Raw genomic sequence first — 23,857 nt, forward strand, 5'->3', positions numbered from 1 at the left:
AAAACTCAAGAACCCCATGACTCAGCAGAGGAAAGAAGAAGCAACAGGACCTGTTCCAAGCATAGCTTTATGTGAAACCTTCTTCAAAGGCAGTGGGATTATCTCTGATGCTGAAGAAGAGTGTGATGGTTGACTTCCTCATCCTTCCTCTCTAATCACTGTTCAAAACAGGGAAGTGGGGGTGTTTGGCTCCTTGTTACAGTCATCCAACATATTAGAGTTTAGTGATTTGTGACCACCCATGTCAACTTGAATTTAAATTACAATGTGTGCAAATCTGGGCTGCCTAACCTAGATAACCTGCCCCTCAAAGCCAGAGGTATGCTTTCTGGCTTACTTGACAGTAGCTGTTCACTCTGACCACACAAAAAAGTGGTATTTTCTTTTCCAGAAGTAGATTTTTGTTCCTTCCTGCCAAGAACTTTACCAGGCAAGAGAATGAAGTTTGACTTTAGTCTCTAGATTTTTCCACAAATTTCTAAAATCTGTCTCTCTACCCTGGTTATTGCCGTCGCTGTTCCCATTCTTTCCATGTGCCCAAACACTTGGTCTTCCCCGGCACCTACACAGGTTGACTTCATTACTTTCACTGTCTCCATCGCTCGTGCCAATTAGTCACCACCATTAATGTCACCCAAATGTTGGCCTTAACAAAGCCCCAACTGGGTGAGGCCTTGCTCCCAGCACCGCAGGAATTTCCATATTAAGTCTTTCAAGCTCTAAAGCTCTGGAATAGACTAATGGGGAGAAACTGTGTTGGAAAAGACCCCTGAGAGAAGCTGGGAGGGAAAGTATGCCCAGTCACCTTTCAAAATATCCAGCAAGTAGCCACTGGGGAATGTGTGCCCGTTCTTTGAACTCCTGCAAAGTGCCTTTCCTCTGTTCTAAATCCAGGATTGTCTTCCTACAGGGCTTGCTGTTTCTGGATAAATCCTTGGCCTTTGTTCAAGCCCTGGACTGTGTCAGGATGTTCACAAACCCCAGCAGGTAAGCCATGCTAATTGAGCCTTTCCAGCAGAATCCTTTTTCTGAGATACAGACTCCAAATTCCAACCAGGGCATGCATGTGTCTTTAGCAGTAGACAAGGCTGCAGTACCACACTCCCATTTCAACACCCATCTTTTGAAGGAAGGTCCCTTGTACCTCTACCACCACAGTCATTGGCTGCTGGGTTCTTTCCTGAAGCACTTTATTTTGGGTTTCATATCATACCGTGGACTCTTCTTTGTGGACTAAGCTGGAAAAACATTTTTCCTTGCCTAAGCATTTGTCTCATCTCTGTTTCAGATCTTTAACCCAGCACTGAAGGGGAGAGAAAGACAACAAGAAACCAGGAGGAAGGCCAGGCTCCTGCTCTTAGTCCCAGTCCTTGCTGGGTGTGGATAATGCACTACCTCCCCACTCTGAGCCCCTTTCCTCTCTTCCAGTTTTCAGAGAATGAGTTTTGCATCATCTGCCTCCTTGAGTGTGGCAGGAGACTAACACTATTTTCCTAAATACATTTCCAAAATTAAACCCTTTCCCCTGATTATTTTTTCTGGTTGTCAAGTGAGCCTTTGTTGAAATGTAGCTAACTTACTGGGCATTCCTCCATATCACTATTGATGTCTTCTGTGATGCTATGAAGGTGACAGTTATCAGCATCACAGCCCACAGACTATGCAGTCCCCAGCAGCTCTTCAGTAGCTCCAGAGAGAGCTCTCCAGCTAAAGATTAACATCATATCTGCTGGACAATGTTGGCAACATCATCAAAAATAATATTTCCACTGAGCTTACTGTTTTCCTGCTTCTTTCTGTCTTTTTCTGCTTCTTGAGGGTTTTGATCATCAAACCAGACACAGAAGGTGTGCCCTCCATCTTTATCTTTTCTGAATGGTCCACCATAATCCTTAGACCCTTCCAGTCACTGGCTGCCAAGGCAATGTCACCACTAACCTTTTGTACAGGTGAACCAAGGAGACCAAGGACAGACATGGCCCTGATTTTCTCAATAGTGCACCTCATGTAAAGGACTTTAATCTTTCGGGGTGTCATTGTATTACAGTGGCATTGTAGATATGGCTGCTGTTGGATGAAGCTGAACGTAAAGGCCAAAGAAAATCATACCTTCACCTCCACCAAGGAAAAAGAAGAAAGACTCCCATATATTTTTATACAGTCTTTATCTCTTCATTGCATGTCCACTTAATGGGTTGTCTAAGTCACAACTAAGTCTGAGTAAGGCAAAGTGGCATTATTCCCATTTTAAAGATGAGAAAATAGACACAGAATCCTGGTGTAACTTAGTCAAATGACCACTGCCAGAGGACAGGACCTGAAATGATAGAATACACCACATATATGTTTTGGTGGAAGGGTCCCAACCTAAAGCTTGGATATCTGAAAGCTTAGTCTAAACTCTGACTGCTCCACCTGGACATCAGCCCTGGTTACTTGGGACTCAAGGTAGAGGAAAAGTGACAAAGACAAATGACTAGAGAAACCCCACCAGGCCATGTATAAAAGCTCATGTATAATGACTGAATCTAATTTGTGCTGCAGTAACAGAATACCTGAGACTGAGTACTTTATAAAGAACAGAGATGTGTTTCTTACAGTATTGGAGGCTGAGAAGTCCAAGGTCAAAGGGCCTACATATGGTGAGGGCCTCCTTGCTTCATCTTCCCATGACAGAAAGCCAAGTGCACACATGTGCTCCTGGAGGGAAGGGGAAGAGGGCTGAACTCTGTCAGGAAGCCATTCCCATCATAGCTTATAACTAACCCATGCCTGAGATAACTCACTTGTGCAAGTACCAGCATGAATCCATTCATGAAAGCAGAGCACTCATGACCTAATCACCTCTTACAGGTCCTACCTGAACACCTCTGCTGTATCAAGGACTAAGTTTCCAGCAAATAAACTTTGGGGGACACATTCAAACCATACCACAGGCTTAAGTATTCAAAAGAAATATGAATAAATAACAGTTTTTTAAAAGGTATGTATTGACTTATGAAACCCAAATGTTGAAAGGTGCTCTGGCCCCAGGCCCAGTTGGCTCTCTTCTCCTCCTGGCTCTCACTTCTTCAGGTTGGCAGTGAGGTCCTCAAGGACAACAAAGACTGTCCACGGCAGCTCCAGGCTCACAGGCCAGAAGCTTTGCACCTCCAGCAAAAAGACAGCTGCTTCATCAAGTGCATATGGGAACTCTGATTGCCCAACCCTAACGGCACATGTCCCGCCTCCATGAATCACTGCACTCTGATTGGTCAGGTTAGGTCACTGTGTTTTCTGCAGCACCATTGGGCTAGCATCTGAAGCTTCAGTCAAGTCCAGTGAGAGCAACCATGAGCACTGCTCAGGCTACCTACACAGGATGTTGCTGCACGGTAGGGTTGCTTGAAAGTTAGCCCCTCGCACACTCAGGAGTACCTCTACTGTGAGATTCCCCTGATGCTGCTCCCAGAAATACCACAGTGATGTGCTCCAGGTAAGGTACCCTGGAGTTTTGGGCCTCATTCCAGGACAAAACTCTTGGGAGGAACTTCAGGTCCTTCCAGGCCTGAGCAGCACAGTTCTTCCATACAGGAATTGTCAAAAACACCATCTGAAGTCACATCGTTTCATTGTCTACTATTTCCTGATTGCTTTCTCCAGTATAACTGTCACCCCCGTGAGGTTTGAGACTGAATGTTTTCTTGCCTGCTGATCCTCAGCACCAAGCATAGGGAGTACCTGGCACAAGGTAAGATTCAGTAAACACTTATGCTTGCACAGCTGAAACCAAGAGTGCCTCTAAGTATTATTTCTGTACTCCTTCTCCTCCCACTCTTTGAGCCCCAGGGACAAGCTCAGGCCAACCGTGAGCAGACATTCTTTCCTTGGCTCCCTGAGCACAAAGGAAACCCTCCCAGTATAGCTCTCACCTATTCAGGTTTCAGGTACAGAGAGGCCCTGCACTCTCTCCCACCTTTCTGGGACTTGACTCCTGGCTAAAGTTAAGCCTTGGAGGCCTGCCTGTTTAAGTGTGATGCTCCTAAGGGGAGAACAGCTAGGAACGGTTGCAAGTGATATACTAAAGCACTGGTGCCCAGATCACGTGGTTCTAAATGGATCAGCAGGAGGCCAGAGCATCAGGAGGATTCTGGAGCTCATGTGGGAGGAAGTCCTGCAGGTAGGAGGAGGGAAGAGAGAACAGGAAGGAAAAAAAGCAAATGACCTGAGCAAAGCTGTTTCCCTTGTCTAGACCTCCTGTGTCCTCTGTCTGTGGGAGATGAGAAGGGGTTAGAGGAGGTGGCCCCCATTGTCTGCCTTTCTGCACAGACACCTGTAATCACAGGTTCCATCAGATTCCCTGTCCCTCTGTGGAAGCTGCTCGCCACAGTGAGAACCTCAGCTCCAGAGTGGAGTTGCCTAGCAACTCAGAGTCCTGAAAAGAAAGGAAGAAAACAGAGGAGCCAGACAGGAAAGGGCAGAGGGAGTAGGCCTGGCAGAGGCAGGAAGTAATCAGGTAAAAACAGTGTTAGGCACAGGCTCCAAACGGGGCATATTCTCAAGTGACTAAGGCCCTCTACCCCAGCCTCCTGCTGTTCTCCGCCCTCTGTTGGATACTTGACACTCAATCCCTGGAGATACTTCCCTTTCTAACCACTTACTTCCCTTCAAATTATAAATCCCTGGGAAGGATCTGCCCACTGAGCTATCCCACTTCAGGGTGCAAGGAGCCTATCAAACCCTGTTGTGGAAGGGGAAGGAGAAATGGGTAATGCATTCTAATCCCTCCTGCACTTTTCATTCTGTCAGTATCAGTTCAGTCCCTTCTGGTCTTCTTCAGTAAAAATCTATCCACCAGCACAGGGCAAAGATGTCAGGTGTGAGTGTTTGACAACCATCTGTATGGCACTCAGTGACTGCTTACTTCAAGGAGCCTAAGCTCTGTCTAAAATAATCCCCAGTAATAAGTTTTTGTGAAAGTTAACACATGGTGCAATATTTGGCACATAGAGAGCATACAGTATATACCAGTTTCCCCTCCCAAAGGCTGAAGTCATAATGTTAAGGTTGTGGGGACTCCTGAGGCTTAGGCACCCCTCCCCACTTTGGTGCAAACTTACCAGACTGACAATGGAATTGAAATTAGTTCTAAGCCTACAGAAACCCCTGGAAGCCAACTTTGACTTCCTTCCTTGTTCTTGGAGAATGCATTACCAGTGGGTAAGCCAGTACAAGGGCACAATGCACTGTTCCTGTATCAACCAGGTTTCAATTGTCTTTATTTCTCTAGCGCTATTGCGGCCAGTCTTGAATAGGGTTGAATGTGATGGGTCATTCCAGTTGACCTGTGATGGTGCTTACGCTCAGTCTAACATCATGGAAGTGAGTGTCTAAGAATTTACCTAGGACAAGGTTGACCAGTGTCTGGCCAGTGTGAGATGGCTGGGCAAAACCTGGGCTTCATCTTTGATCTGTAAGTCAGGTATTATGACCAGAAATTGGCTAACAAATGGCTTTATTTTGTAAACTAACAACTTTGTGTATAGCCATGTAATCTATCCTCTACTTAGCAAGCTGGACCTAGTTCTATACTTTACTATATAAGTGATACATGGAAAAAGAAAGAAGATTGCTCCTGCCTGAGTTTTCATCCCAGTAGAAGGACATTTTAAACAGAACATTATTCAAATTCAGAGAGAGCAGTTCCTCTTGTCAGGGCAGGATCAGTTCAGAGCAGGAACTGGATACAGACTGTTAGCAAAGAAGTATCCGGGGCAGGGAGCACTTTTTAAAGCTCCCTATCCCCACCCAAATTGGTAAAGAGCAATTACAAAGGTAATTTTGCCTTTTCCAAATTCCACATTCCTAGGATTCCAACTGAACCCTAGAAGAAGGCATACCTAAGGATGGAGAGAAAAGTGACAGCCAAACAAGGACCTCAAAGCTTGAAGAATATTAGAGCTGATGGAGAATTGACAGGAGAGAAGAGAAGTATGCCCCTTCTGGCATTTTTACTGCTACCTGAGTGGGTGTCTGATTAGCAGTCTTTGACGTCAGCTTGGCTTGGAGTCTTCATTCATCCCTTGCACTCAAATTAAAGTAGTTCTATCTTCCACCTTACCAAGGCTTGTGTGATTTTGAGTGTGTAAGTGTGTGTACATGTGCATGTGTGCATGTGTGTGTGAGCTGGAGGAAATGTCTGTGTGAGCTGCAAAGGAATGAAGGGGCATCCACAGTGCGTGCAGTAATGCCTCATGGTAAGTGCATGCAAACCTGTGGATACATGATGGCAAAAATTCTGTTTTGGTTTTCTTCCCCCCTTTAAGTTTATTGGTATATTTAAAGCAAACAATACAGTTACATTTCTCATTGGGATCTTGAACCTTTACATGATATGTCTTGGTTCTTATTTTTCCCCATACCCTAGCCTCCCTTCACCCACTTCACCCTTCCCTATTTACAAAGACTTTGTTTCCATTTTTTTCCTTTTTCACATTTTTTCTTTTCCATTGTTTCCTTTCCCCTTCCTGTCAGCCATTTTCTTCCTATTTCACACTATCAATCATGGCAAGAACTCTGGTAGTAAACCAAGAACAAGCTCAAAAGTCAGGAGTTGGCAGAAGCTTTGGAAACGGCTGACCATTGTATTTCTTTCAGAGTCTCTGTCCAGCTTTATGCTGCTATATGTGTTTGCAGCAGAGGGATGATCTGAGCCCCTTTTGCCTGAGCTACCTGAAGACATCATGGTGATTATCAAGCATCATCACCTGGACTGTGGCCATATTTCAGTTTTGTTAAGTGGGCTCATTTCCACTGTGGAGGGTATCCACTTTCAGGGCAAGTCAGAAGACAATGGGCATCACAACTTAAAGGAGTAAACATTTTTATGGATCCCGCTTCCAAGGTCAGAGGTATTAGTCCATGGTGGTCTGGGAGCAAAGCATCGTGGTGGAAGGGTGTGGTGGAGGTGGGGGCAGGGACCAGATATAGTGACCTAGGCCACGCTCCTGACCCACTCAGACACACCCAGGTATGTTTACTAACCTGCCAGATGTCCCTCAAGCCAACCAAGTTGACAGTCACGATTGAACACTACAGGAAGAAACAGAATCATCTTCTAAAAGGACTCAGTTCCAAGTTCTTATTTCTGAGGATAATAGGATCTCAGCCATAATCTGAACACATGGCTGTCTGTGTGGAGACCTTGGAAGTACAAGTTCATTGCCTGTGTCAGCACTGTTCAAGACAACTACCATGCAAGGCACAGATGAGAGCCACAGGAAATGTTTACTAGTAGTCACGTTTTTAAAAAGTGAAAAGCATCAGGTGAAATTAGTTTTTTTAATTTTTAAAATTTAATTCCATGTCTCTAAAATGTTCTAATTTTGAAATATCTTAATTACCAAAATTATTAATGAGATATTTTACATACTCACCCCTGAAATCCTTAGTTTATTTATACTTAAAGCCTATCATGATTAAAATCAGCTGCTTTTCAAATGTTTAATAGCTCCACGTGGCTGGAGCCACCAAACTGAACAGCATAGGACTAAAAGATCTCTCTCCCCTGAAACTCTGTCCTTGGAGTTGAAGGAGTGGATTGAGGGTTGTTACTCATTTTTGGCTCAGATCCTGTGTGTGCGTGTGTGTGTGTGTGTGTGTGTGTACCTACCTCATTAGGTAGTTTATACTGGCCTTGAACTCACTAAGTCACCCAGACTGAACTCATGGCAGTCCACCTGCCTCAACCTCCTGAGTGCCGGGAATACATACAGGTAGAGCCACCACTCTGGGCTTAAGTGTTTAGTGTGAAACTAATTTTAACTGACTCTTTTCATTTTTAAAATTGTGGATACTAGTAAACTTTACAATTTATATGGCTTATATATGTGGCTTGCCTGATAGCTTTATTTAAATCATGTATCAACCTTTAACAAATATGATTAAATTTCTTAAACTATTTCTGACATGGCTGGAGTAGACATAGGATCAGTGACTCAGTGGCACTCATGGGTTTGGATATCAAAAGTAGCTAGAAGGCAGCTATAGGGGTGCATCATCTAAACAGCACTGAGCTGTGTGCTAGAACACGCAGTTGAAATGAGGCTGTAAGTGGGATCAAGGAAATGCCTTCACCATTTCCCTACCACTGAAGAAGAGTATAGGATTGGAGCTGGCTGCCTAGATTTACTTACTTAGCTACATAGCTTTAAAGTAAATCACAAATATTTCGAACCTCCTTCCTTTCTTATAACTTGGTGATACTAACCTCTTTCTTGTTCTCCTCAAAGAAGTATTGTGAGTCTCAAGTTATATTATTCACAAGAAGTGGTTTCAAGTAAACACTGAAGTCCTCAGCTCATGTGAATTGCATGTCAGCTCTGGAATACTCCAGCATCTCTGCTTTAGAGTTAACTCAAGGGAGGTAGGTCTTATTAAGGGCTGGGTCCTACATCAAGGACTGCAGCCAGGGAGAAGTTACCTGAATCAGAAAACAATGGAAAACTCATATAGAAAATGTGTGGTGCCAGCTTAGCAGGATACTGAGGGTTCGAAGAGGCCGAGAAGGGGAAGGACAGTGTTTCTGGTACAAGATAGGGTACAGACAGAGGCTGGGAGTGGGGATGAAAAGTCACATCCTGAGAGATTTTGGAACCTCCTAAGCAAGACAAAAGGGAGGATCAAAGAAGGATGGACAACGAGGTCCCTCATTTTTATAATTAAGATAGTTCAAAATTAGAACATTTTAGAGACATGGAATTAAATTTTAAAAATTAAAAAACTAATTTCACCTGATGCTTTTCACTTTTTAAAAACGTGACTACTAGTAAACATTTCCTATGGCTCTCATCTGTGCCTTGCATGGTAGTTGTCTTGAACAGTGCTGACACAGACAATGAACTTGTACTTCCAGGGTCTCCACACAGACAGCCATGTGTTCAGATTATGGCTGAGGTCCTGTTATCCTCAGAAATAAGAACTTGGAACTGAGTCCTTTTAGAAGATGATTCTGTTTCTTCCTGTAGTGTTCAATCGTGACTGTCAACTTGGTTGGCTTGAGAGACATCTGGCAGATTAGTAAACATACCTGGGTGTGTCTGAGTGGGTCAGGAGCATGGCCTAGGTCATTATATCTGGTCCCTGGTGCCTCTCTCTCTCTCTCCCTCTCTCCCTCCCTCCCTCCCTCTCTCCTCCTTCCTCGCTGTCATGGAATGACCATCTCCCTCCACCATACCCTTCCACCATGATGCTTTGCTCCCAGCCCACCATTGACTAAAACCTCTGACCCTGGAACTGGATCCATAATAAATCCTTGCCCCTTTAAGTTGTGTATCTTAGTCATTTTGTTTCAGCAATGATAAAGCTGACCAAAACACACATCCCAAAAGTCACTCCCAGCTGTCAGCTTCTGAATCTTCCCAAGACTGAGGATAGCCTCACTAGAAACATGCAGCATCCACAGCTAAACCCAGACTGAGGTCCCTGAGCCAGGCTCACTGCCAGTGCTGGGAGTACCTCGAATGCCTCTTCTTCTAGCATCCCCTGGCCTGCCCTGAGGCAGGACCCCTGATTAAAGTCATGCTTTAAATTCCCCAGAGTGCCATAAGGCACTAAGTGACTGCACTGTCCATGGAATCTCCAATGTCTTCTCAAAGGTGGCTGGCTTTGATCAAAACAAAAGATATCAGAACTAAAGACTGTTTAAATCAAGGTTAGTGTCACTTGGTTAGAGTGGAATCCAGAGTCTACACTGATTGGTTCTTTTGCTTGAAGGGAAAAGCTATTTCCCTTAAATAGTATAATCCAAACCTCATAAGGTGGCACTGTAGGGTGAGTCAATTTATAAAAAGCGGCTTCCATGTAAGGTTTCAAGTATGCCTCCAAAATTCATCTTTTCTTAAAGGTCTAGACACTATTACCAGCATGATGAAAGGAAGAAGAAACTACTCCCTCCTCAATACTCAAGAGACATACTGATTGGACCCAGCTCGGGTGAGTTCATGGACACAGACTATGGAGCTGAAGCCAGTAGTCAAGTCCTGGACAAACAAAGAGAGTCACCTTCCTGCTCATGGTGTATCTTTTTTACGATTGCCCACATCTGTCTCTGATCTTACAGCGCCATCATCTCCTGATAAGAAAGAAAGTCCTTGGAACTATAGCTCACTTCCATAGAGCCCATGTAAGCTAGAGAAAGCCACCCTTGGAGTCACTGCTGGTTTCAGCTCCATTAAGAAGCTCTGACTGAAGTAAAAACAGAAACTCATCAACAGATGAGTTTTCCAAGAGAGTGAAACCTCCAGGCCCCAGAAACATGAATCCACAAAGCTAAGAAAGTCTGAAGATCCTAAGTTTCCCCTCACCCTTAGGGTGGCAAAGGGGGTACAAATGATGTCATCTCATATGATTAAGAATATATTGTGTAAATAGTACCTAGAAAATAGAATAAAATATAAACTAAAAATAAATGGTTGAGTCAACTCATCTTTAATGCTTTTCTGTGTAACATCTATTTTGTATAATGCTATACGACTTTCATACTCCGACAGCAAATTTAACCTTGGCCACAAGTTATGATGTACATTACAATACACTTTTATTATGTTACACAGTATTGTGGGTTTTTTTTTAATCTATTGCTAAGCCCCTAACAGTATGTCTGCGTCAGGGAAGCCCATCTGTCACAACCACAGTGGAGACATTATTATGTAAATAGTTCTAGGGCCTCCTTTTGGGGGAATTTAATATACTGTCCTAATATCCCAGCTGGAAAAAAATGTTTATGAAAAAAACTTTTTGGTTTGTTTCATTTGTAGAGAAAGGCAGGTTGAGTTGCTAAGGGTTTTGTTTTTTAAAATAGTCCAAATCTCTTTTCTTATGTCTCTCACTCACAATGTCTTTAAAAGCTAATGATACGGCTCCTAATAAAATAAAATACATGAGAGACTTCTTTTAAACACAGCAGCTGAAGTATAGAGCATTAATATCGCACAGCCTAGCGCATTAGCCATCTTTTCTATATTACAGTCATATTTCAATAAACTAAGTTTTCTTAGCAGGTGCCACCTTGGATTATTTCTTTATTAGATGGACTTATAAAATATGCAGAATGGTGTGCTGAATTTTTTGTTATTTATTGCCAGTTTTAAACCTTTGCCAAAATCCATACATCTGAATCTTCCTCTTTGGAGGAGGAGAGGCAATATCTGGAAAGACAGGCAGGCAGGCAGGCACTCATGCTTACAGGACTGAGCCCTAGATGGCTGAAGGCATGAGGGTGGGACCGAATGAAGTGGTTTGCAAATGGAAGATGCCAGTTTGCCTGGCTTCTTCTTGCATCTTAATTAAATGAGTCAAGGTTTTAGAGCAGCACCCAAAAAAAGGGCTAATCACCAGTGGGAGCTGGGTGGCCTGGACGTCCCAGCCCCACATCACACAGACCCTAGCTTGAGTCATCGGGGCATCAAAAGTTCACTGAGCACCAACCAAGCAGTGAGTGTTTGGAGAAAATCAAAAGACTCTAATCACACATTCAAGGGCATCCAGTATGGTTGGAAAGAGTACAACTTGGAAATAAAGTGGTCCTGCGACCATATGAGTGTTTCACACCAGGAACTGCAGGAGTTGAATGGGGGAGCTGTCATTATCAAGGATACTCACAGGACTGAATTATCAAGGGAAGCTTCCTAAAGGTCCTGCTGGGCCTTAAAATAGAAGGGGGATTAGGTGGTTGGAGTGGAGGGAAGATGCTTCCAGATACCACACGGGGAGCGTGCATTTCTATCTGCTCCAGGCAAGAGAAAAGGCACAATGCAGATAGATCTGAAGGCAGAAAAATGGAAGAGCTGAGAAGGAGTGCATCAATAAGTTTCCCATATTAGTTTGCTCAGGTCAAGAAGGTTCTGGAAAACAGGTGGAGTGAATCGGTTTGGCATCTGTTTTATGAGGGGCCGAGCAGCTTCCAAGGAGAACCACCTTAAAATAAGCAAGAGTCAGAAAGCCATATTTGGTCAGAGAGGAGGAAAGCAGGAGTAGTCTGCGAAAGAAGGTCATTCTGAGGGCAGCATGATGCTTGTCACTGATGCGTCTCCCAGCCAAGTCTCAGGTCTAAGGGTGAAACTGAACCAAAAGAAAAATCTGTACCATCAAAATTGCACCAGCCATCACATCACAGACTCTTCTACACGTGACCCAGCACAAGCATGGGTAGTGAGGCAGCCACTGACAGGTTCCTTTTCCACCACACTTCTAACCCTAGAGTCACTGCAGAGCATGGCAAAAGTGGCCTTAGTGGCATATGACACCATGGGCAGATTGCAATGGATCTGGAGCAAGTGGATATAGTGGCTGAGAGTAGAGCCATGAGGAAGCAGGATGCTCAACAAAAGTGACAACAGTGCCTGGTTAGTGGGGCCACCAGCCAGAGGAGTGTACACATGAAATGCCATCTGGGGAGCTAAGTGTCTTAGGAGGGCATTTGTGCGGTTCAGCAGGTGGCGATAGTGACTGTAATGTGGTATGCCCACCAGCACATGTCCTCATCGTACATAGATAAGGGCAAATGAAGGACTGAACAGTAAGTTCTCTGGGGCACAGAAAAAGGAACAATGGGCTAAGGGTAGGCAGTATAAGTATACTATGCCAGTATAAGGGCCATGTGTGCAACCAGCCAACCTTCTGTACTCCATAGTCCTCTGTAAGTATCCAGCTGAGCCCTTTTACAACTCTTCCTCGCTCACCAAAGCTGTTTGCCTGCCTCTGCCTCTTGAAAAAAGCTTGTTCAGGTCAGACCTAGAAAAATGAGAGCCCAGTAAAGATTCCTATAGCTTAGATAAACTGATCACTCACTAAGTAACTTCCTCAACATGGAGTGTATCCTTTGAAAGTGTCAGGGAAGATCAAGACAGGCCCCATCTGGCCAACAGGAGCCCCAGACCACCCAAGGAAAGGAGTCTGCATGAGATTTGGCTAATCTGGTTCTTCCTGGGGACCTTGTAGTAGCTCTTAACAGCCAAGGAGATGGATAGATGTGAGGAGGAGGAAGAGGAGGAGGTGGAGGAGGAGGAGGAGGAAGAGGAGGAGAAATCTTCCCTGAGGGACTGAGTTGGAGTTGCCTCTGAAAAGTGATAAGAATTTGATTTGAGAATTGAGGGAGTTCCACTGGGGGCAGAGGATGACAGTGTCCTGGGTTCAAGTCACACAAAGTGGCACAGCCTGGTCTGGATGCCTAGTACTGTCACCTCAAGGACATCTTCTCAGTTACCATGGGAGTCAAAGAAGAAGAGCTGAAAGAAGAGGAAAAGAAAGGAGCAACTCATCATCTGAAGAAATGGTAGGGCAGGATTTGCCAAAGAGCTGAACAAACAAACAAACAGAAACTTTCTTCATCTAATTAACAGTCAGAACCTTCCAGAACATGTGGCAGTCTCACAGAGACTAATTACCTACCCACTGGGAGGCTGTGGGGCAGCTGTAGAGGTTGATGCCTGGGGATGGGCAACCCTGCAAGGGACTGAAAGGACACTATAGAAGCCAGGAAGGCCCTGAGGACACACTTTTCCTCCTTCTTAGTCTGGAGGTTGGTTCTGATACCTGACTCTGTCCAACACCTGAAGCTCAGCTAGACACCCATTTAGGGACTTCTCCAATAAAATACTGGAGCTAAAGGAAAGCAGCAAGAGGAGGGAATAATAGCTTCCTAGTTCTACCTGAACTCTATCCAAACTCAGCCATAAGATAACAAAGAATGCTAAAATAAGATTGCACAAAATATCTCTTCTCCCCCAAATCATCAGGAAGAGGCTTGAGCATCTTATTCTACACATGATGGGGTTGATGTTCACAGATGACCCACAACTTGCTAAGACCACACAGAAACTCCAGCTCCCATTTCCCTACTCTTAGAGCTAAAATTATGCAAGTCGAGGTCAAGGGAGTGTTGTTGCAGCTGGTCAGCTGCTCCTGAGTCTGAAGTCATGATGCCCAAAAGCAAAGGCTTCTTCCCTCAACTGACCCCAGGGCTGGCCATGTCCAAAGCTGATTTAGCTATTTTTGTGTAAGTGGCTGATTAGTAAGAGGAAAAGTAAGCACTATGGGAGGGGCATAAGTGGTCAGGTATGCTAATGTTTGAGGGAGAAGTCCAGGGAAGAGGCAGCTCCATTTGGAAACATCCCTACTAGGATGCAGATGTTACAGCAGCTGGCTGGGCAGCAGGCCTGGCAGGAAACTCCACAACCCACAGCCCCCTTCTTGCCCTTTTACTCTGCTCTTCTCCCTCCCTCCCCGACTACCTTTTCCTCTCGCCCCTTTCTCTTTCCTTCCTGCATTTCCCACACCTCCACCTTCCTGACACTCTTGCTCCTTTCTCTGTCTGGCAACAAATCTCTCCTTCTCTCTCCCTCTCCCTCCTACACCAACCCTGTGTATGGCTATTCTGGTGCTGAGTAGCTCATCTGGGAAGAAGAGCCTATCTTGCAGTCAGAATCTTAGTCACTCTCTTCTAGCCAAAACCAGGAAGTGCAGACACAAGCAAAATATCCCCAAGAAAAGAGAAGAAAAGAATCTTATCTAGGGCCATGCTTCATTTTCACATTCCCTCCCTATAATGGAAGGGAAAGGAGGGAAGATAATCAACCCAATAAACAACCAGAATGCATCTCACAGGACACAGATGTGAAATGACTTGCTTTTCCCCCATCTTTGTTTTCAAACAGGCCCGGTCAAATCCCCTTTCCCATCCTTAATGACAACCCAAGCATATCTCATTGCTGTCTAATCACTTCTAATTATTAAAAAGTCCAAATGAGCTGATCCTTGCTTAGAACTTAGCACCTCCTGAGTTCCTTTTCAGCTTTCAATTCTATAGAGACTCTACACAGTTATCTCCTCCAACCAGATACACCCATGCCTATGCAGGCAGGGACCCAAGTCTCATTCTGTCTCTCTTCAAGTGTGTATATTACAGAGTGAAGCTGGGAGACTCAGCTAGCAAAAAAAAAAAAAAAAATCTTTTTACAGATTAGTCAACATTTCTCAGGACCAGGGCCAGAAACCTAGGCTGGACTCTTTACTGGGTCTGAGAAAGAGAGCGGAAGGACACGACGTGAATTTTGTCCATGCCCAATTCTAGAGTTGGGTTACTCAGAGCAAACTCCACCAAAAAGAACAGGTGGTATCTGGAAAGTAATTTCCTTACTGTGATATTTTTGTTTCCTAAAGTCACAAACCACACATCAACCACACAAGCCATCTCTAAGAGATGGAGCAAAATTTGCAATATCATTCTCCTACCACATTTTGGAGAATTAAAGAATAGAAAAGGAACTGCTTTTGCTCAAGGTTACACAGTGTCTGGAATCAGAACTCTCTTTGTCCCGTAATTAGACGACTGGCTAAATTGCCTCTGAAGCACTTTCTCCCCCTTCTGGGCCACCCCTCTGGCTCTTCCAGGAACAAGGACAAGAAATTTGAGGTCTTGGGGATGCCTTTTACTTGTCCTCTTTCACAAAATGGTCAGACTCTAGGAGCCTGAGCCTCTCAGAAGAAGAGCAGAAACTGGAAGTTTGCAAATGACAGTAGTTCAGAGCATTCTGCACTGTTCTCAGTAAAGATGAAACCTGAGAAATTTGGGTACCAAAATTCAACAATGCGTTGGGATTACCTAAAAACCCATGGAGAATTTCTCCATTCAAAGGAGATGTCAACAGCTTGTTTGATGACTTTAGCAAATGAATTAGGAAACAGATGGATTAAATATCCCTTAAACTCACATGCAGCTGAAAAAAATGTTGAGACCTACGCATTTCCAGGGACTAGTCAACTCCAAACAGAGCAGAGTGTTTTGCTGAATCCCAAACCCTGGCTTCTTCTATCCCTAAAAATAACTGAACTGTCCAGCTGTTGGAAGGAGATTTTCCTTTGGTTTTATTTCATTTGATTTTCTCACAAAGCACCAGAGTGATAAATGACTTTAAAACCTGGTAGAATGTTCTAGGGGAATCAAGCATCCAGAAAAGTAAAAAGTTAAAAAACAAAAAACTGTCACAATCTCACACCATTGCCCTCACCAGGCATTCTGTCCCTTGAATATTACCTGTCATTACCTACCCATTCATCAATGTCAACCCTAAGACATACTTCTTCTGGGAACTCTTTGGAATTATTTTGGACCTCATGGATATAAAAATCAATCATTGAAACTATTTTTGAGTACCTATTATGAATCTCTAATGTTCTGAGCATTCAGTGAGTGTCTAAGACAAGGAGGGCCTTATCAACAGTCAGTTTATATTCTAATCAAGAAGGTCTTGTAAACTCATGAAGCAACTAAGATAATAACAGATATTCCAGGTACGTCAAAATAAAAGATACACGTGTGAGTGACTGAATTCAGAGAATGGAGACAATATTGTATGTATAAAAAAGGTCAGAAATCATGACAATGAAGATGTCTTAACTGCTGTGTTTGGGGAACTTTCACAAATGTTTTCTCTTTGGATCTTCACAAAAGTCCTTTTAACAATACAAGGACTGCTCTTACAAATTAAAATACTCAGGTAGATTAAATTTTTGTTCACAGTCACATTCTTAGTAAATGGTAGAGGAGGCTTACAGCCCAGACTTGTCAAACACAGGCATAAGTGGCTTAAATTCCACCAATTCTCAAATAGGTGGGTAACTATGGCCTTCTTCCTCAGACAACTGGAATCTCCTGGCCATTTCTGACTATGTCCAACTTGACTTGTGTGGGCCTACCTTCCCATTTTGCTAATGAATTTACACTGGAATTCTTTCCTCCTCTCTCCTATTCTTGAAGGTTTGAGTTTATACTTTAGATTTCCTCAGCCTAAAATATTTTCTTCTTCCCTGAAAGAAATAAGACTTACTGTGTCCCTTCCTGTCAACTAAATGTGCATGGAACAAAACAACACTTCTAATATTATCTTAGTCTTTTACCTGCATAACTTTAGGTTGTTTAATGTATCAATGTCTTATTTCTGCAGAGGTTAGCTGCTCTCTGAGGACAGCTTTTATGTCTCATACCTGGTCTCCACTATTTTGAGAGTAGCCTGATCTAAGTCTAGGGATTGTGTGCTCATAGCTGTGAAATTTCCCACACCAGCAGGCCCTTCCCACAGTAAGCTGCAGAATCCTCTGCCTGTGTGTTCCACATGCTTCTCAAGCTCCTTATGTTGGAAGTGCTGGCACTTTTGCTTTGCTGCCAGAAGCAATGTAATTCTTCCAGTCTGGCTGTAAAGGTGATCACTGGTTTTTATCTCAATGCTCAAGAGTCCTGTTGAACATTCATTTGAAGTTTTTTATAAGTAAAATGCATCCTTCCTTGTGCTAGATGATCTGGTGGAGATAAAGGAAGAAAGATCTACCAGGAGGGGCACTGTTGAAGAAAGAACAAGAAGAACAGGGGAACAATTCGATGAAAATACCCGGCATCTGTACTGTGATCAGTTCACACTGCCAGTGCCACACTTCTGATGTGGGGACAATGAGCTTGTGGTCAAGTAGCCCCTGGAATGCTTCCTTCCAAGGATATTGGGAGCAGGGAGGATTGAATCGGAGGAGAAGCCAAAAGCTCTGACGTCAGCCCTGTGGGGAGAAATTAATGCATGGTCCCTGCTCCCAGCCATCAGAGGGAAGACAAAGTGAAACTGTTACAAATAAAGGATTGAAAGCCAAACCAGGGAGTAGATCAGGTCCAATGTGGCCAGCTCAGGGAATTGAGAAAAAGATACCAAAGTCACCACAGAAAATCTTGCCTTTCTCACTTCTCCTCCAACATAGCTCCTCATAGAGCCCCATGGCAGCACTTTGGGTTGCCTTTTCTTGGCCATGGTGTCTGCTGTCTTAAGTGCACTGTCAGGAAGAAATAATACTCAGTGTGGAATCTCCACACCACTTCTGAGGGCTCCTCCAGCCTTCCACAGAGGTCAGCTCCCTGGAAGGCTGGAAGAACCCCTACAAACAGGAGCCTCAGGACCACTTAGGGAGGCTCAGAGGATGTGGGCAGTTGATGTTATCAGGTTTCAGATTTGGGAATAGATCGGCTTCATGCCTGAAAGTGATTTTTCACAGGCACAGAAGAAAATCAATCAGCAGTTGATATACTCCACCCAAGGGAGACCCTGGGGACACCACCTCTCTTTTCTTTCCTATGGAAGCCATGAATAGACTATCATAGTAAGAAAGGAGACTTATAGGGAGCATAAATAACCAAAGGCCTGACCCCTAAGGTTTTAAATCCATCTCAGCATTCACACTGAGTCATCAGCTCCCACGTATTCCTCCAAACCAATGACTAAATGAGTTAGGGACACCAAGCAGACCTCCTCCTGGGAAGCAAAGGACATCATTACTGGTAGACTCTGGAGGGCTTTGTGGAACATTTCTTACACAGTGTAGGATTGTTCCAGAAAATCTTCTACCCGTCTCTGCAATAAGTCAGCCATGCGTTAATATCTGATAATTCTTCAGCCTTCTAGACTCCTTCCCTCTTCCCTCTCAAAGAGGCAGTTCCCTTCCTCACCTCCCCCTGTGCTCAGACAGCAGGTGGGGAGCGCAATTCTCACAGAAGTGCCAGGCACTGTGAATGTCCCCAACATCTGCCTCCCAGGAGAAACTGCCTGCAGAAGAATCTGGCGAGGACAGATATGAATTGAAGTAGTAAATCCCTCAGAGGTTGTTGCAGGCATGGGTGGAGATCTCAATTACCCTGACAGGTGGGTGAGGAGTTTGTGTCTTAACTTCCTGAGGAAAGGAGATATCTTCTCAGAATTCTCAGCAGTCACCAGACCTGCCCACGTCTACAAGCACGTAGGTAATAGCTTAATCCAAGAAAAATGTAGCCCATCGAATCATCATTAATAAAAGCATATTTTTTAAAATCTCAACCAGAGTTTATTCATGGTCTTTACAGTTCCCAACTCCAAGGAGTATTATTCCTTCCACCTCCACAAGTGCAGAAAGGAAAACTGACAACAGTAACTTACTCCAGACAAGCCCTGAGGTGACTAATGATTCCATTCAATTCTTTCTTCTTAAAGCTTCTTCCAGAATACTTTTCTTTGGAGAAAAAAAAGTAAAAAATCTTTGGGAAAATATTTACTTTGTTTTTCCATAAAATAATTCTAGAAGATGTAGACCTAGGTGATACTCAGGCAAAAAAGAAATCAATGGAGGCAGGAAGGCAGAAGAGAAAGAAGAGGAAGAAGAAAAAGAAGTAGAGACAACCATTGTTTCTCAATTGCCCCATTTCTTTTGTAATACAAAATTATACCACATATACAGAAAAGGGCCTAAAATACTAGTGTACTCTTTATTAAATACAGTTAAAGAAGTTATAATAAATTAATGATGAGTCTTTGGGCCAGGGAATTAGCTCAGTGGTGCTGTGCCTACCTTTGCAAGTGCAAGGTCCTGGGTTCCATCCCCAATACCGGGGGGTGGGGAGGGATACTGATTCCTTATGTAGCTACTGCCCAGATCAAAATAAAACATTGACATCCCCACAGGCCTCCAAACAGATGCCTTTGTCAACCTTTCAAGGAAACCACTATCACTTTTCTTTATATTCATATTACCAAATTTGTGTTCTAAACACTGTAGTTTAATTTTGCTGGTTGTATAATCTTATATAAATGCAATCATACATGAATTCTTTTGTGCTCAGGTTCATTGGCTTAAGTATAAGCTTGTAAAATTCACCCATATTCTGCATGAGGCAGCAGTTTTCTATTTTCATTGCCATATAGCATTCTACTATATGATTTTGCCAAATTTAATTTCTCTATTTACTGGTAACAGACATTTGGGCTGTTTCCAGAAAAGCCTTTGATGAATTTTCTCTTAGTGTATATGTGCTTGGATTTGTAATGATTATGTGATTTGTAGTGAAAATGATGTCATCCAGTGAGAATTTCCTCCCCTGTAGAAGCACACACTGCTTTCCAACATAGTTGTATCAATTAATATCATCACCAGTACTGTGTAAGAGCTTTGATAATAGCTCTTTAAGCTTATGGAAGGTTTTTTGAAGACCTTAACAAGTTTTAAAACTCATCAATTCTGTAGTTATGATTACTAATTGTCATGTGAACATATTGTCACTTTTGTAGAATCTTTACCCAAATCTCTTATCCGTTTTTCTACTGGATAATCTTTTATTGATCTATAAAATTTCATTATTCTGGAAGCAAAATTTTCTTAGTTATATGTGTTGCAAATGTTTCTCACAATTGAAGCTACATCTTCACTTTCTTGGTGTTTTCTTTTAAGGATAGTTTTACCAAAATTGAATATAGATTAAATTATCACTCTTTTTCTTTACAATCAGCATTTCTTGCTTCCTGTCTAAAATTTTTTCTTCTGAGAATATTAAGATATTCTCTAGTTTGCTTTCCAATAAAGTTTACTATTTTGTCTTTCATAATCATATTCCTGATAATCTCTAATTTTTTCTAATTAATGTTATGTTAGAAGCAGTCACGTTCCTTCTTATATATAGGGCTGTATTTTTTTCCCTAACCATTTAATTCATGTCTGCCCACTGCAGTATAGCACCATATTTGTCACAAATAAAGCAATATATTTGCCCAATTATTGTAATAACATTATTCCATATTAATTATTGTATTTTAAAAGATTTTAATGTTTGATGAAATAAATCTTTACATCCTTCCTTCAAGTATTTTAACTATACCTAGCATGATTTACATTTTTCATATGTTTTTCCAGCTTTACTCTAGGTTTTCCCCTTATACTTTTGATGCTACAATAAGTGATATATTTTTAAATTCCATTTTCCAATTGTGTATGGCTGTTTTTTCAAAACCAATTGATTTTTTAATACAGAAATGTTTAAATAAAACTTGCTATACTCACTTGTAAATGTTAATAATTGCTTAGATGTTTTTCCATACATACAATCTGTGAATAACTACAATTTTATTTTTTGCTTTCCAATTCAAATAACGTTTATTTTTCCACTTTTCTTGCTGCATTGACTAGAAAATTCAATATAATGTTGAACAGAAACAATAATACTGGGAACCTTGGCCTAGGTCGTGATCTCACAAAAAGAATCTGTGAACATTTCTACAAGTGCTATTTAAGGCAGAGTTTTTGTGAATGTCCTTTGGGAGATCACTTTTTACTAAAGGCAATTGTTGTCCATTCTTAGTTTGCCAACTTGCTCTAACATGAATTTTATCAAACATTTTCCCTGTACCTATTAACATAATCAAAATTTTTCTAGTGTATTCTGTGAATGTGGTGTAATCTATTGATTTTCAAATATTAGCCAATTTTGTATTCACAGAATAAACGCATGTGAGGGGTAACAAATTAATTGATTTTCAAATATTAAATGAATTGTGCATTCAGAGAATAAACCTGTATCAATCAGAGGTGATGAATTCTATTTTCCGATATATTGCTGGATTTGTTTGCTAGATCTTAAAATTTTTGTCTAAAAGCTCAGAAGCCTTGACCTGTAATTTTCCTCTTTTTTCACATGTTTTGATATCACATTGATGCTGGCCTCAGAAACAAGTTGAAATATATTTCCTTTTTGTCTCTCTGTAGAAGATTTTGGTTAAAAGTGACATTATTTCTTCCTCACCTATTTGACAAAATTTACTGGTGAAACCTTTTGTTTTTGAAGTTTTCCCTTTAATGAAATTAAATTCCTTTATCAGTTATAGGACAGCTCAGATTTTCAATTTCTTTTTTTGTTGCATTTAGTGGATGTAGCCAGGGATTTGGCTCAGTGGTTCCGCTGCCTGCCCCAAAAGAACAAAGTCCCAAGTTTGATCCCTTGTACCAAAAACAAACAAGACATTTAGTGGATGTAATTTCCCAGAAATTTGCTTATTTCCAATAATTTTCAAAGTTATCATGTACAGTTGTTTACAATATATTCTTTTGTCCTTTTTACGTCTCTTACTCTCATTATTTTGCTCTTTCTCTGTTTTATGATCAGTGCTACTAGGTGTTTATTGATTTTCTTATTCTTTTCAAAGGCAGACTTTTAATCTTGTCTATCTTCTGCTTTGTGTGCTTGATATTTTTATATTTTTATAATATTTTTCTTTCATTATTGCTTCATCTCTTATCTTGTGCTTATTTTGAAGCTTTTTTAACCTAAGATGGATGCCTACTTCAGCCATTCTGTTTTTCTACATGTATATTTATGCAGAAATTTCCTCTAATAAGCACATCTTTTGCTGCATTCCATGACTAACAATGTATTTCATGCTTATTCTAATCAAGTTCTAGATAGTTTCTTTTACACTTGTGAATTATTCTTTGGCCAATGGGTTATTTAGAAGTGTGTGCCAAACAAATGATTTTTCTAGTTATCATTTTATGTCTGAATCATCAGACACTATGATCTGCAAACACCCTGTGAGATTTCAATACTTTTAAATTTCAAGTCTTATTTTATCACCCAGGACATAGTCAGATTTTATTATTATTCCCATGTGCCTGAAAAAAGTGTATAGTAGTGCCTCTCATCCGCACCTTTCTTCCTATGGCTGCAGTAATCCGTGGTCAACAGTGGTCTAAAAATGCTAAGTAGAAAATTCTAGAAATAACTTAAAAGTTTTAAATTGTATACCACATTGAAAGTTGTGATGAAATTTCACACTGTTCTATCCTGTCTTGCCCAGAGTGTAAACCATCTAACAAGATAATGTCCAGTATACCCTGTTGTTTACAAAACCTTCTGGGAATCACTTATAACAATTTGAGTTATCAGATGAACTGTCATCATATCACAATACAGTAGGCTCCCTTAATTTGCATAATAATGATGGCAAGGCACAACAGTGGTGCTGATCACCCTTATATTCCAGAGAGAACTTGTAAAGTGCTTTCTTCAAAAGATAAAAGTGCCGGGGGTGGTGGCACATGCCTATAATCCCAGCACTCAGGAGGCTGAGGCAGGAGGATCACAGTGAGTTCCAGACCAGCCTGAGCTACATAGTGAGGTCCAGACCAGTTTCAACTACATATTGAGACCCTGTCTCAAACACACACAAAAAATAAAATAATACTTTCACTACAGTATACTGTCATGTTTTTCTATTTTATTATTGTTATTGTTGATCTCTTATGTGTCTAATTTATGTAGGAAATACTGAGAGAGAGGGAGAGGAGGGGGGAGATTTAGCATTTACCACAGTTTCAGGCATCTACTGGGGTCTCAGAATGCATCTCCAATACATTTCTCTCTCTCTCCTCTCTCTCGCCCTCCCTCCCCCCTCCCCACTCCTCCCCTCTTCTCTCCTGCTTTACTTTGTGTTAGGTGCAGTGTACCATATACAGATATACAGATATACTGTATATTAGGTGAATTTTGTTGATTTTAATCATATACACATATATACACATATATGTGTATATATAATATGTATATATATAATCATACACACATATATACACAGACACATATACCTTTTTCTCTTTTTTCTCTCAATTAATGAGGGGGAAGCTAATATATTACAAAGCGCATTCACATTGATTTTCTTGTTAGGAAAAATTCATTTTTATTCGATGTATTTTAAAGCTATATTTATTTAGATGCACCCAAATTAAAAATTGCTATTTCTCCTGGAAAGTTGAAACTTTAATGACAAATTCTTTCTATCTCTAGTAATGTTTTTGAACATAAGCCTCCTTTTTTATGTAGTATGCCTTTTTCAATTATTTTACTTTGCAATTTTTGTTAGCCTCATGTTTTAGCTGTATATCTCAAAAACCAAATTTAATTGAGTTATTCTGATGATTGTTGTCTTTATTGGAGTACTGAAACTATTTACAGTAATCAATTATTTAATATAATTATTGATTTCTGTGTGCT

The 23,857-nt window shown here is 41.6% G+C and overlaps 1 long non-coding RNA gene across 1 annotated transcript; it reads left to right on the top strand.

Annotated features, from left to right (window-relative positions):
- The first annotated feature begins 4,458 nt into the window (after positions 1-4,458).
- On the top strand, positions 4,459-10,284 carry LOC104871921. The gene is made up of 5 exons (XR_783001.1): positions 4,459-4,495; positions 5,270-5,361; positions 5,849-5,970; positions 9,884-9,972; positions 10,100-10,284. It is a non-coding gene; the product is annotated as an uncharacterized LOC104871921 (long non-coding RNA).
- The last annotated feature ends 13,573 nt before the right edge of the window (positions 10,285-23,857 follow it).

The sequence above is a fragment of the Fukomys damarensis genome, unplaced genomic scaffold, assembly GCF_012274545.1.
Source record: "Fukomys damarensis isolate Sample0158 unplaced genomic scaffold, DMR_v1.0_HiC HiC_scaffold_30, whole genome shotgun sequence".
NCBI lineage: Eukaryota > Metazoa > Chordata > Mammalia > Rodentia > Bathyergidae > Fukomys > Fukomys damarensis.